The sequence below is a fragment of the Equus quagga genome, chromosome 11, assembly GCF_021613505.1.
Source record: "Equus quagga isolate Etosha38 chromosome 11, UCLA_HA_Equagga_1.0, whole genome shotgun sequence".
In the NCBI taxonomy this organism is placed as follows: Eukaryota; Metazoa; Chordata; class Mammalia; order Perissodactyla; family Equidae; genus Equus; species Equus quagga.
Window position 1 is genome coordinate 105,622,496 of NC_060277.1, and position 12,779 is coordinate 105,635,274.

Consider the following 12,779-nt stretch of genomic DNA (forward strand, 5'->3'; position numbering starts at 1 on the left):
AAAAAGAGGAGGATTGGCAGCAGATGTTAGCTCAGGGCTAATCTTCCTCAAAAAAAAAAAAAAAAAACAACCAGAAGGAAAGCAAGGAAAAAAAAAGAAAGTTCTTCTCTTGGGGCTGCCTTAGCTGTCATATATCCTTTTACTCCCTGTCTTCATTCTTCTCCTTACCCAGACCTTAAACTTGGTAGTTGAAGTTCCTACAGCCATCTTGTGAGAATGAGAATCAAGGACACCCCTTCCAAGGAAAACTAGAAAAGTAGGAAAGAGTGCAAGTCTTAATTGCATGTCTCCAGACTTCTTCTGCATGAGTGAAAATAAATTATGATTTCCGACTGACATAGTGAGCGATCTATCTAGAGGGCATTATCCAGGAGAAAAAGGCTGGTCAGGAAAAAGTGAGGACAAGGTGGGTCCTACTTGTACTTGTACACGACATTTGATGGAGTTGGTCTCTGTGGAAACTGGGGAGTTGAGGAAATGCCGCTATTATTGTAAAACAAACACAAAAGAATTACTTTTGGCCTGGAAATCCCTCTGAGACACTGATAGCTGTGTGACCTTGATAAGAGGATTGACTAGGCGTGCTGTCAGGCTGCCCTTTATCTTCTTCCTTCCCTCACGCAGAATTACATTCTATATTTTAATGGGACTTTGACTAAGCCTAGTGACCTGAAATCCATGGAGACTCAGGCAAGCCAGCACCGTACAGCTTGGGCAAAAATGCAAAACTCTGCTAATACAGACAGCCCCAACTTAGGATGGTTCAACTTTATCATGGTACGAAAGCAATGCATTCAGTAGAAACCAAACTTGGAATTTTGAATTTTGATCTTTTCCTGGGCTGGCGATATGCTGTATGACCCTCTCTCTGGCGCTGGGCAGTGGCAGCCTCAGCTCCCAGTCACCACGTGATTACGAGGGTAAACACTTATATGCTTACAACCACTCTGTACCCCTCCAACCGTTCTATTTTTCACTTTCAGTACAGCATTTGATAAATTACACGAGATAGTCACCACTTTATTATAAAACAGGCTTTATTATAAAACAGGCTTTGTGTTAGATGATTTTGCCCAACTGTAGGCTCATCTAAGTGTTCTGAGCACGTTTAAGGTCAGCTAGGCTAAGATAGGATGTTCACTTGGTTAGGTGTGTTAAGTGCATTTTCAACTTAAATTATTTTCAATTTCTGAGGGTTTATCCGGGTGTAATCTCATCGTAAATCGAGGAAGATCTGCCCTGTACTGTGTTTCAGACCCCAGGGAGAGCAAACTGCATCAATTTATTCAAGTGGACTCTAATAGTACACCAAGAAACCTAGATCCTTACTTTAAATATTTGCATTTTATTACTTCTGAGTTGGCCAGGATATGTGCAAAGTGGGTTCTACAGACCACTTCCATTTCAATGACTGGGCGCCAAATTCTACTCAGTTTAGAATATTCTATTCATTCTACTCATTACAAGCATTGATTCTTCTGTTCTGAATGTCCTGCAAGGCCCTGTGTTTTTTTAAGGTGAGCTTCACCTTTGGACTTCTAGAAACCACCCCTACACACCCTTGGTACTCTCTAAATCACAGGGCTCTGCCTCAGTTCTAAATTTGGTGTGACCTGTCTCTCTCACTTCTGTCTTTAAAGGAGCATTGTGACCCACACTCTGGAAAGAATAACTTTGGACACTAGCGTGCAAGTAGGGATAACACAACAGACCAATTAAGGACAGGGAGGCACTTGACAAATTCTCTGCAAAGATTCTTCTAGATATGAGGTCTTTGAAAATGGAAGCTAGTAACTGAGACTCAGTTCAGATCCATCGGTGGTCAGAGAGAAAGCAAGGCCTCCTCACAGGGGCATTTTCCTGAAGAGGTGAAATCATAATGTTGCCGGGAAATCATCACTGGTCTGCATAGCCTTTGAGCTTTTCTTCAGTAAGAAAAACCTTACATCCAAGTGAATTTGCAATTTCTTCTTTCACTGTTCTTAGTTTACTAAAGCAACTTAACACGAACCTCTTAGACTGTGTGGTTGGGTCATGAGATTTGGCTGGGGGCAAGCAGCATCTTGCCTCATCATGTCATCCCATGCTCCTTTCCTCGGGAATATCCATGCCTGTGGTTTGAGATCTCTTGTGCAGAGTTTGGAGACTTAAGTCTTCAGGGCTAAATATTTCAAAGCTGAATAGACTCTTAGTTGCTGAGTACCTAGCAGGAAAAATTTTACAATAAAATAAATGAACTATTGCCTTTTGCCATTGGTCTCGTTGATTTATTCTGTTTTATAAATACTGCAAAGTAAAAGAATCCTGGATCTTGAGTCTATCTGTCATCCCACAAAAAAGCAGCTGGACTCAGAGTGAGCACCTTCTGAATAAAGCAGGCAACCTGAGCTGGGTAATCACTGAACTCGGGCTCTCGATGGAAACTTTGGAGCCGCCACGGGCTGCAGAGAAACAGGTTACTCATTTGAAGTTTTCAGCAAGCCCAGTGGATGAAAACCCAAACAGATAGATTAAGTCTTGCTAAATTACATAGCCAAAGCATGCTTTTTCTCCATGCTATCACTTACCACAGGGGCCTATAAAACATCCTTAATCACTAGCTAAGTAACTTGAACTTGAGAAAGAAAGAGTCCCAAGAGGTTTAGTCCCTGTGAAAAGTTCTTTACAGAAAGTTATCAGAAACCTTCAAATTTCCACATAAAATACTTCAGTCACATGTGCTACAAACTGTGGTTAAAGGCTCTTTATTTGAATTAGAAGCACATGTTAGGAATCAATTATGTATTGTGCTGCCTGTTGATTCTATCTGACATCAGTTTGCCTGGGGAAGGGAGGCTAGCCTCCGGGGCCAGGGTAAAGACAGAATAGCCCCGGCCAGCTGCCAATTCCAGAACCAAAGGTTTTTAGGACATCGAGAGGACCTTGACTCATTTAATCAGATTCCATTTTACATATGAGAGAACCTCCAACTTGGAGAAGTTGTCTGCCCAAAGAGACACAGCCATGGAGGGACAGCAGAGGAAGAAAGCCCAACTACCAACGGCCAGGGCCCTTTTGAATCACCAAAGGCAGTAAGCAGTCCTTATTGCTGCCCGAGCTGGAGATATTTTTATTCTGTAATCACTAAAAGGGGAAGGCGATCCTTTCAAGACCCTTTGTTAAATAGAAGCCTGTTATTTTCTAGAAGTGCGTCTGAACTGAACTGTTAATTGGTTATGAATTATTTAAAGAGGTTGGAGTGTGGGGAAGGAAAAAGAAATGTGAGAAACAGCTGGCAAGAGCAATGATGAATGAGGATAATCTCCTTCAAAATGTAAACAAAAATGATTGAATTTTTTAAAAAAGTTTCTCCCCTTTTCAGGGCAATGCTAATGCACAGAGGGCCACTCCAAGCCTGTCACCTTGGAAGCAGGAACATCGAGTCCTCTGGCAGGGCCAGCCTTAGGGAATAAGCAAACACATTGAGTAGTGAGGTTTTTCTTCCAGTAATGGACCGTTAAATTGACGTGGACCATTTTTGAGGAAGGACCTACAAGAAAGGAGCCCCACCTGAGAGTCATGTAGCCATGGGCTGACAACAGGTGTTTATCTTATTTATTGTGCAGCCTAGAGCAACTTCGTTGGCATTTCCAATTCCTAGTTCCCTTATCTATTGTTTTTCTTTCAGTTTTAAGCTGTGATTAAGAGTACAGTCTTAAGGATCGAACTGCCTGGCTTTGGATCCTGTTTCTACTATTTGCTTCCTGTGTGACTTTGGGCAATTTAGTTAATCTCTCTGTGCCCCAGTTTTCTCAACTGTGAAGTGAGGAAAATAATAGTCTTCACCTCACAGTTGTTGTAAGGATTAAATGAAATAATATTTTTAAACTGCTTAGAACAGTACTTGGCATATAATGAGTGCTAATAAATCACCAGCTATTATCACGGCCAGCAGTAAACTCTTCATCTCTTTTCATCAATTAATTTCATCAATTAATTTACATTCCTTAACTTTCAACATTGACTAAGCCAAAAAAGAAAGAAAAAGAAAAAATAATTAAAAGCAGCGATTATTTGGTAGAAGGAATATAAATTATTCCCAACCAAATGTAAATGATTTGTGTACTGTCTTACCAAAACCACTTTGGATTATGTAAACACAATTTCCTCTCCGTTGTGTGAGGCATCAGGATTCAGTAAAATGGTGCTTTGAGAACAAAAATATTGTTCTACTCAGATACACAGAAGGTTTAGTGAATAGTACCAAACCAAGGAAAAGTCAGACTACATATCATACAGGATACTCCCCGCTGTGAAAACTACCTACTGGGCATCACATTTAAGCTGTTTCAAAAAGCATTTAACTACTTTATATCACAATACCTTGCATAATATTCAAATTTCTCAACACGTTCCAGCAAATTAAAGGGGTCCTGGGAGGAACAGGCTCATGGCCCAAAAATGACCCAATGCCACCCAAACAAGCTGCTGCTAATTGAACCTGGAACAACTTGCTGGCCTGTGATGTGCTGCTGGGCCCCGAGGATCTGCAAACCACCCAGAAGACTCAGAGCCACACTGCATGTGCCAGAAAAGAAGTGTGTTGTTGACCTTGTCTGGGATGGAGGAATAAAAATTCTTCTTTTTCTCTGATGTATGACATATGATGGTAGGAGGATCACGGACTTAGTCAGACAGAAGTGGGTTCAAATTCCACGTGTCCCCTTGCAAGCTGTGTGAACTTGGGCAATTTCCTAATTGTCCCTGAGCCTCAGTTTCTTCATGAATATAAATGGAAATAATAGTGTGTACCTTGTGGGCTAATTGTGAAGAGTACATCAGGATACTCACACACACACGCATGTATACACACACATATACACATAACTATCTGGCATATAGGAGTTGCTCAATAAACTAATATTTCCTGTTTTCCTTCATATATATCAGTAATAGTAGCATATTTCAAAGGAATTTGACAGCAAAAGCATTATTAGTTGTAGGATAACAGTGATCTACTAATTATCACAAAATTGCTTCTTTCTAAATATCAGGCTTTTGTCTTGATGTCGGAGGTCAGTTTGCTGAACGTATTCTCGTCCTGCTCCCAAGAGGAATTGATTTTAGTCCTAGCACTGCCACGAATGAGCTGTGGGACTTGGGGGACTTACTTACCCTCTCTGGTTGACAGTTTCCAAACACTTATGGCATGAGTGTTGCTTTAAATTACTTCATGATTCCCTGCAGCCAAAAATGTGATGATTTTGCCTCACTTGACTCCTAGCCCTGATTCTTTTTTTGTTCCTTGTTGGCTTTTTATGTTTTTTTTATTAGCATATATAATTTACTGCAATCTTTCCTGTTCTCATGCTTGCTGTGCTGTCTGAATTTAACAGGGAAGTTCTAATTTCACGCTACTTTCTGCTTCTTTTTAAATCCTTCTGTCATGTACAACTGACTGTGATGTACATTTTACACTTCCCATGATAATAAATCGACAATTCAGTTACAATAGTAGTATTTGGTGGCTTTAGTTTTCAGATCTAATGTTACTGTCCTTTTCTAAAATTGGACCTATTTTAAACAGCAAAATTTAAGGCACTTAAAGTCAACACGTCTGATTTTTTACAAAAACGAAATATTGCTTTTGCAATTACAATGGCAGGAAGCAAGTAGTGGCAGAAAAAATGTAGTAACTAAAGTAGAGCACTGAGATTCTGATAAGGGCAATCTAAATTTATGACAAACTAACAGAGGGCGTCAAATACGCTATTAAATTTTGTGAAATGCCAGAATGCTTAATCTATGGGAGTTGGGGAAAAGCGCTCAGTCAAGGGTGCTACCAATCCTTTGTGTTATTATTAAGAGGTGCATCTTCAGATTGGTAACTTGTGCAGTGAATGACATGAACAACTGTAGCTGGCCAGCCTGTGTTTCATTACAATTTGGGAAAAAGTGGCTGCTCTTTCATATCCTCCTGATAAGTATAACTGACTATGGTTGCAGCACCTAGATTCCCAGACACCAGTGGTCTCCTAGTTCCCTGAGCATGAGGAGAGATGACTAACCTCAATACCAAACAATCATAAAATAAATGAAGATCACATTGGAATACTCTGGGTGTTCTTCCCAACATCTAAGAAATAGCAACTTGTAAATAACAAATCTGCACCTTACTGTAAAACCAGTTTCCAGAATGACTTCTTTTCTTCTTATGACTCAAACTTTTAATTGAGAGCAATGTCAGATCCATCAAGCAATATAAAGTTTGTTTATGCTTCTCCAGAAATGTAACTTATTATCTAAGTTATTACTCTTTATTTGAAAGCTTTGGATGATAAATGAAATGAAGCATCTGCACACCTAATTGTCCTTTCTGGAATTGGGCACCAGGGGAAAGCAAAATAGTAATGATTTTGTAGGCAGACAAAAGAAGACAAAAACATGAATAAAAGCACTGTATCTTTTCACCAAAGGCTAAGGTGATGTGTTGGTGTTTTGAAATATCATAACGATAATAATAACAGTATTAATAATAGCAATTATGTAAAAGCCTCTGGTAATTGCAGTTCTATTAGGAGGTTGAGTATTATTGGTCACCATTGTGCCACCTTGTGGTCACAAAAGAACACATGTTTTTCCCATGAAGTAAATCCATTAAGTTTTTATCCCCCCCAACCCCCCCACCCCTTACCCAACTGCTATGGGATATTATTTGGAAGAAGAACTTGGGAAGCATGTTGCCAATATTGCCTATAAACAAAATATGATGGGCACCACTCAAGTCAGAAAATAGCATACACTGAAAAGCAACAAATGGAATTGATCTAAGTATGGATTTCACACACTAAATTTTCCCTCTGCCACCTCAACGTGGATTATATATTTAGAAGATGAAATTGGAGTTCATTTAGGTTACCATTCTCGATCTACAAATATAGACATAGAAGTCTGGATTGTTTCCATTGAGAATCTAATAAATAATTCAGCAATCTATTTATAGTACGAAAAAGCAGCCAGAATTTACGTATCAATTACCAATATTGTGTTAGAATAATCACATCAATGCATATATAAAAACAGCATAATGAACACAATTTTAATAACATGAGTAAAGATTTTCTTTGTAAATATGTGTATTATAATCTCATAATTTTTATAAATTTCAAAGAGTTTGTGATATTTATCTAAAGGACTTTTTTGTTTTCTAAACTCCACTTATGTCAGCTTCCAGATGTGAAGAGCAGAGAAAGATAGGATTGGCCATCTTTCCATGGAGTACTGGCTGCTAGAGACTAAATAATATATCTTGTAACAAATTCAGAAATTTAATGGCCACTGTTTTATATTATCATTGCTTGTTTGATCAAGGCTATGGTTTTTATCAAGGATGAAAGTATTAGGAAAAAATGAAGTTCCAACAATTCTCTCATCATAAGTAATGTATGTGTGTAGAGAACAAGGAAGAGAGAGAATTTAATAAATTCTCATAGATGTATTGCCATACTAGTATTGTTTTCTTTTTTTCCCCCTTTTTCTCCCCAAAGCCTCCCAGTACATAGTTGTATATTCTAGTTGTAGGTCCTTTTGGTGGTGCTATGTGGGATGTCGCCTCAGCATGGCTTCATGAGCAGTGCTAGATCTGTGTCCAGGATCTAAACCGGCGAAACCCTGAGCTGCACATGAACTCAACCACTTGGCCAAAGGGCCAGCACCTTCTTTATCTTTCTGTCTCTTGTTCTCATTCTCTCTCTCTTAGTCTCTCTGTCTCTTTCTCTGTTTCTCTGTGTTTTGCTTTGTTACACTCTCTAATTTAATTTAGACAGAAATCTAGGAGTTCGACGGATCTGCACTTGAATCCTAGCTCTGTGGATTGCTAGTGGTGTGCGTTTGGGCGAACTACCCAAGATGCTAAGCCTGTTTCCTTATTTGTTAAATGAGGGTGAAAGTACTCACATCATAAAATTATTGTGACAATTAAATGACACATTGCATGCAAAAGTACTTAAGACAATACTGAGCACAGAGTTAATGGCCAATACATGGTGTTTGTCTTTATTTTTATTGTCTAAAGAAAGTACCCATTCTGAATATTCAAAATCCCTGTCCTCACGAGATGTTCCAATACTGCCTCATTTAGAGGTACGATGTCGCCATAAGTTAGAGAAATAGTTCACAGAATTTTAAAACAGAAAAATCTCCCACATACCTCTTCTAACCACTTTATCAATGAAATGCTAAGAATCAGAAAACATCTTCCCTAAATTCACGTAAGTAGCAGAACCTATCCATGAATCAATATCTTCTACTTGTACATCCTTACCCAGAGATTGTTGCAATGAAAAACAGTTCTCATTCTAAACCATGGTTTTAATTTTTCACTACTCTTCCTTCCTTCCTCACTTCCTTTCTTCCTTCCTTCCTCCCTTCCCTCCCTCCCTCCCTCCCTCACTCCTTCCTTCCTGCTTTCCTTTCTTCCTTCCTTATCTATCTATCTAACTATCTATCTATCTATCTATCTATCTATCTATCTATCTATCTATTTATTTTCCAGGATTAGAATTAAGGCAGTCAGTGAAATGAATTTTCAGTCACGGCACTCAATTTTTCTAAAATTACTTAATTCATGCATTCATGTATTGAGCACCTACCTTGCGTCTGGTCATTCATAGACATTGTGAAGGCAGTGATGAATTAAACAGAAAAAGGATATTGCCCTCTTGGAACTTATGATCTAACAGGAGAGACAGAAAATAAAGAAACAAATACATAAGTTAATGCCAGGAACAGTTAAGTGGTATGAAAAACAAAGGAATATACCCATGCAGAAAGTGATGGGTGCCATTTTAGGTAGGTGGTCAGGAAGGCCTCTCAGTTGAGGTAATATTTACTCAGAAACCTAGAATAGGAAAGTAAGCCATGTAGATACCAAGCCTGTGGAAAGGCCCTAAAGAAGAAACAATTTTGAGAGTCTTAGGAGTAGCAAAAATTAGGAGTTAGATTTTGGCCAGGGTGTGTTTTAAATACTTATTAGATACCAAGTGGGAACAAACAGTAAGAAGTTGTATATGTGAGTTTGGAGTTGTGGGAGAAGATCAGACCTGGGGATGTAAATTTGGAAGCCCTCTGCATAGATATGTATTTAAAAGTATAGGCTTGCACAAGATCTCCCAGGAACTGAATGTAGATAGGGGAACCATGGGCACTGCAACATCAGGAGGTTGAGACAAACAGGAAACTCATTAGAGGAAGATAAGAAGGCACAGTCAGTGAGGTATGAGTGAAGAGTGGTTGCTTAACAGCCGAGTAAGAAAAGTGACCCTCAAAGTGACTGACCACTGGATGCTGCTTACAGATCACACATGAGAGAAGAGATTGACCCTGGGACTCAGCATCAGAGACTTTGGAAAGGGTGCCCAAGGTCAATGCCTGACTCAAGGAGATTCAATGGAGAAGAACAGGTGAGAAAGTAAGGACAATTTTTGAAAAATTTTGATACAAAGGGGAGAAGATAAATGAAGTAAAAGCTGGAGGGAGATATAGGGTCAAGGGAAGTTTTCCTTTTTTTATTTCTTTCTTTGTATTTTTCTTTCTTTTGTTCGTGGGAGGTAGTTCAACATGTTTATGAACAGATGGGAATGATCCCATAGAGAGGAAAAAATAGACGATGTAGGAGAGAGGGGATAATTAAAGAAGTAGAGTCCTTGAATAGAAGAGAAGGGATGGCATCTAGTCTATGAGTGGAGGGAGGGATGACATAGCCACAGACCTGGGAGGGAAAACAGCATTTACAGTAGGTAGAGATGTAGAGGTGGATTTCATGTTGGGATGGAGGTGACTGAAAGTTGAAGAGGTTTTCTTGTCTCTGCTTCCATTTTTTCAGTGTAATGAGAAGCAAAGGAATCAGATGAGAGTGAAGGGTATTAGAGGTTCGAGCGAAGATAGAAAAGATTCGCAGACTCATCTCAGAGACCAGGAGTGTGAATGAACTAGAGAATTATAACAGGATGGCCAGGCAGTCCCAAAGTCCCCTTTGAAGTTTGTGATCCTACATTTAAAGTAACAGCTGCCAGCATGGCTGTGTGTCTTTCTTCATCTATAACATTTGTCATAAAGTTTAGTTCCCAGGAATTTACCAGCTAACAAAAATTCGGCTTTTCAAATGAACACATTTCATTTTTGTGAGCAGCACATGCACACACAATTCAATAAAAAGAGATAACTAATTTAATCTGCTCTTGAAACATTAATTGTGAGAATCTAGAAATAAATGACCAGATCACCATTTTGGCTCAAGAACATCTTACTACATAAGTAGGCCAAAGAGAAAAAACCTATGACTCTTCACAACGTGACGGATTTCCATCGTTTTCTCTATTTGGTCATACAATACAACCAAGTGTTGAGGGAAATGTGTCAAGTTTGTCAGGACTCTCTCCTAGGCCATGGGTCTAGATACTGTTTCATAAGCTTTTTAGTATATCATATGAAAGCATAATAAAAGGGCTACTAAGTGCTGAGTGCATGAGCAAAAGAACCATGAATCTGTTTTAAACTGACATTGTTCTGGAACAGTGGCCACTTGGCTACTGTGGGTTGATGCTGGAGCTAAATCGCAATCAACTGAGAAACAAAAATTTCAATCAAACAGTTGTTTGTTCTCATGATAGTTTAACTTATTTTTTCCCATCCATAGATTTGATTTTTATTCTTACACATTTGTGTATAATGTCAATCTGTGTATAATATCAAAACTGGACTGGTTAAAGCTAGTCCCATCTCATCTATATACCCTCCCCTGCTATGATTTCCTCCCCAATGGATCCTTTGTGTTTCCACTTTTTTGGGAGGAAGAGGGGACAGACCTTAATGGATGTGGTGCTGCTTTGGTTTGGGATATAGTCTTCGATCCTTTTAGAAGAAAGTCTTTTTAAATTTTATTTTTAAATTTACTTTTCATGCCTTTAAAATTTTTTGTTACAATGTATCCAGTTAATTAATGCTAAAATCCAATAGGGCTATTTTCAATCAATCTATCATAACATAAAAACTAGAGAAGTTCACTTATTGAAAGTGTAAAGAGAGAGAGAGAGAGATGGATTCAAGTGTGACTGATGGATTCAAGTGTGCTAATGGGTTTTTCAGTATAGAAATTAAGTATTTGTAAAGCTGTGTTTGGGTGTATACTCGGGCATGCATTACTGTATTGTTTAATAAAAAATAGTCAGTGTACATTCTTAAAAGTATTCACATATATGATATATGGCATATTATGATTTATGATATAAACAAAACTCTAATTTAATGTATATTTCGTGGTTGTCATTGTAAATTCAATTGTAATATTTGAATGAGAGATGTGTTTACATTTAATTTATAGTAAAGTTGCTCCTTATCAGATACCTACAGTAAATCGTTGATTTTTATTGACTATCATAACAGATAAACAAGAGAGAGCTTAGAAAACTTGTTTGTATGCTTATTAACAAATATTTACAAAGGAAACACTCTTGAAAGTATCAAATGCACTATCTTATTTTTTGATTATTTTCAATGATAGCTGCTGGATGTTTACTTAGTTCTCCAGAAGCCTGTATAAAGGAAATCCACAATCCTGAAAGAACATTATGTTGAAAAGACAGAACATCTTTGTTTTTAGACTCATATGCAGTGTTGGCCATGAAGAAAGAAAGTAGTTGTCTTTAGCTCAGCATCCTCTGAACTGAAAACTAAAATGATAATGATGATAATAATGGCAATACTGGTAACAATACCCTTATATCAACCTTCAGAGAGCATCAGATTAAAGTAACTGGGCAAAAACAAACAGAAAAGACATATAGTCATGTCATACAACTGAAACCACTCAGGTCATGGAGCACTAAGGAAATAATTCATATTTAACTGTGTTCATATCATAATCATTTAAATTATATGACTGTCAAAGGACTTACATTCATGCAGGAGTTTTGAAAATTGATTCTAACAATTTTATTTCTAGTAGATCAAATTGTCAAGAGGGTCAATAAAGCATAAGGTAAACCTGCCATTTTAGTTTGGCCAAAGAGATCACAGAAAAATAAATCTGGAAAGAATCTTAAGGGAGATCTTGTTCAACTCTCTCTTCTATGTTTGCAGAATAAAAAACAGGACAAGAGAAGAGAATTGATTTGTCCATGGATTTATGATGAATATTTAGCTCCGAAGATCACTAAAATCTGTTTCTAAAATAAAATTTGTAATGCTAAACATAAAGGACTTGGGAGAATCCTATATTGTTTGAGGTAATTAATATCATCATTTCCATGTCATTAGAGTAGACTCTGACATTCAAAATTCCATTGAAACGAATGGGCTGGCTTTATTTCTTTTTAGTGTTTGATGAATTTTCTTCCTACAATTTCTCATGAAATGTAATAATTTATTACTGTTTAAATCCCATCCATGTTCGTATTTGATTTTTCCCTCTCTGTTGTAGTTCTCTTTACTTGACTCCCAGAGGCAATTCTGAAATTTCTACCCACATATGTCACGTGATTTGAATGGCTAACTGTTCTCTCTGGAAGCACAACCATTATGCTACCACCTAATTGTGTTAAGAAAAAATTAATGTCAGGTGACAAATCTATCAGTAATAAGCTCACTGAAAATCAATATTTTCACGTTAGAATCTGATTTACAGGGTCTGTCTGTGGGTTTAGCGTTTCATAGTATAATAACGCAACGACAAACCAGGGGCAAGAGAGAGTTAACGATGGGATGTGCTCTCAATTCTCTTCCTCTTAAAGAAAGTATTCAAC

The 12,779-nt window shown here is 37.9% G+C and overlaps 1 protein-coding gene and 1 long non-coding RNA gene across 2 annotated transcripts in view; one reads left to right on the top strand and one right to left on the bottom strand.

Moving 5' to 3' along the window:
* Nucleotides 1-25: 25 nt before the first annotated feature.
* LOC124246928 (uncharacterized) overlaps nt 26-12,779 on the bottom strand; it is a 13,584-nt gene continuing 830 nt past the window's right edge. Inside the window, exons 2-3 of the long non-coding RNA XR_006890634.1 lie at nt 8,631-8,713; nt 26-2,203 (exon numbers count right to left, since the gene is read on the bottom strand). This is a non-coding gene — a long non-coding RNA (uncharacterized LOC124246928). The remainder of the gene's footprint in view (nt 2,204-8,630; nt 8,714-12,779) is intronic.
* Nucleotides 9,426-12,779, top strand: part of KCNJ2 (potassium inwardly rectifying channel subfamily J member 2) — a 27,416-nt gene continuing 24,062 nt past the window's right edge. The window contains exon 1 of the mRNA XM_046675694.1: nt 9,426-9,448. The gene's annotated coding sequence lies outside the window, so the exon portion shown is untranslated. The remainder of the gene's footprint in view (nt 9,449-12,779) is intronic.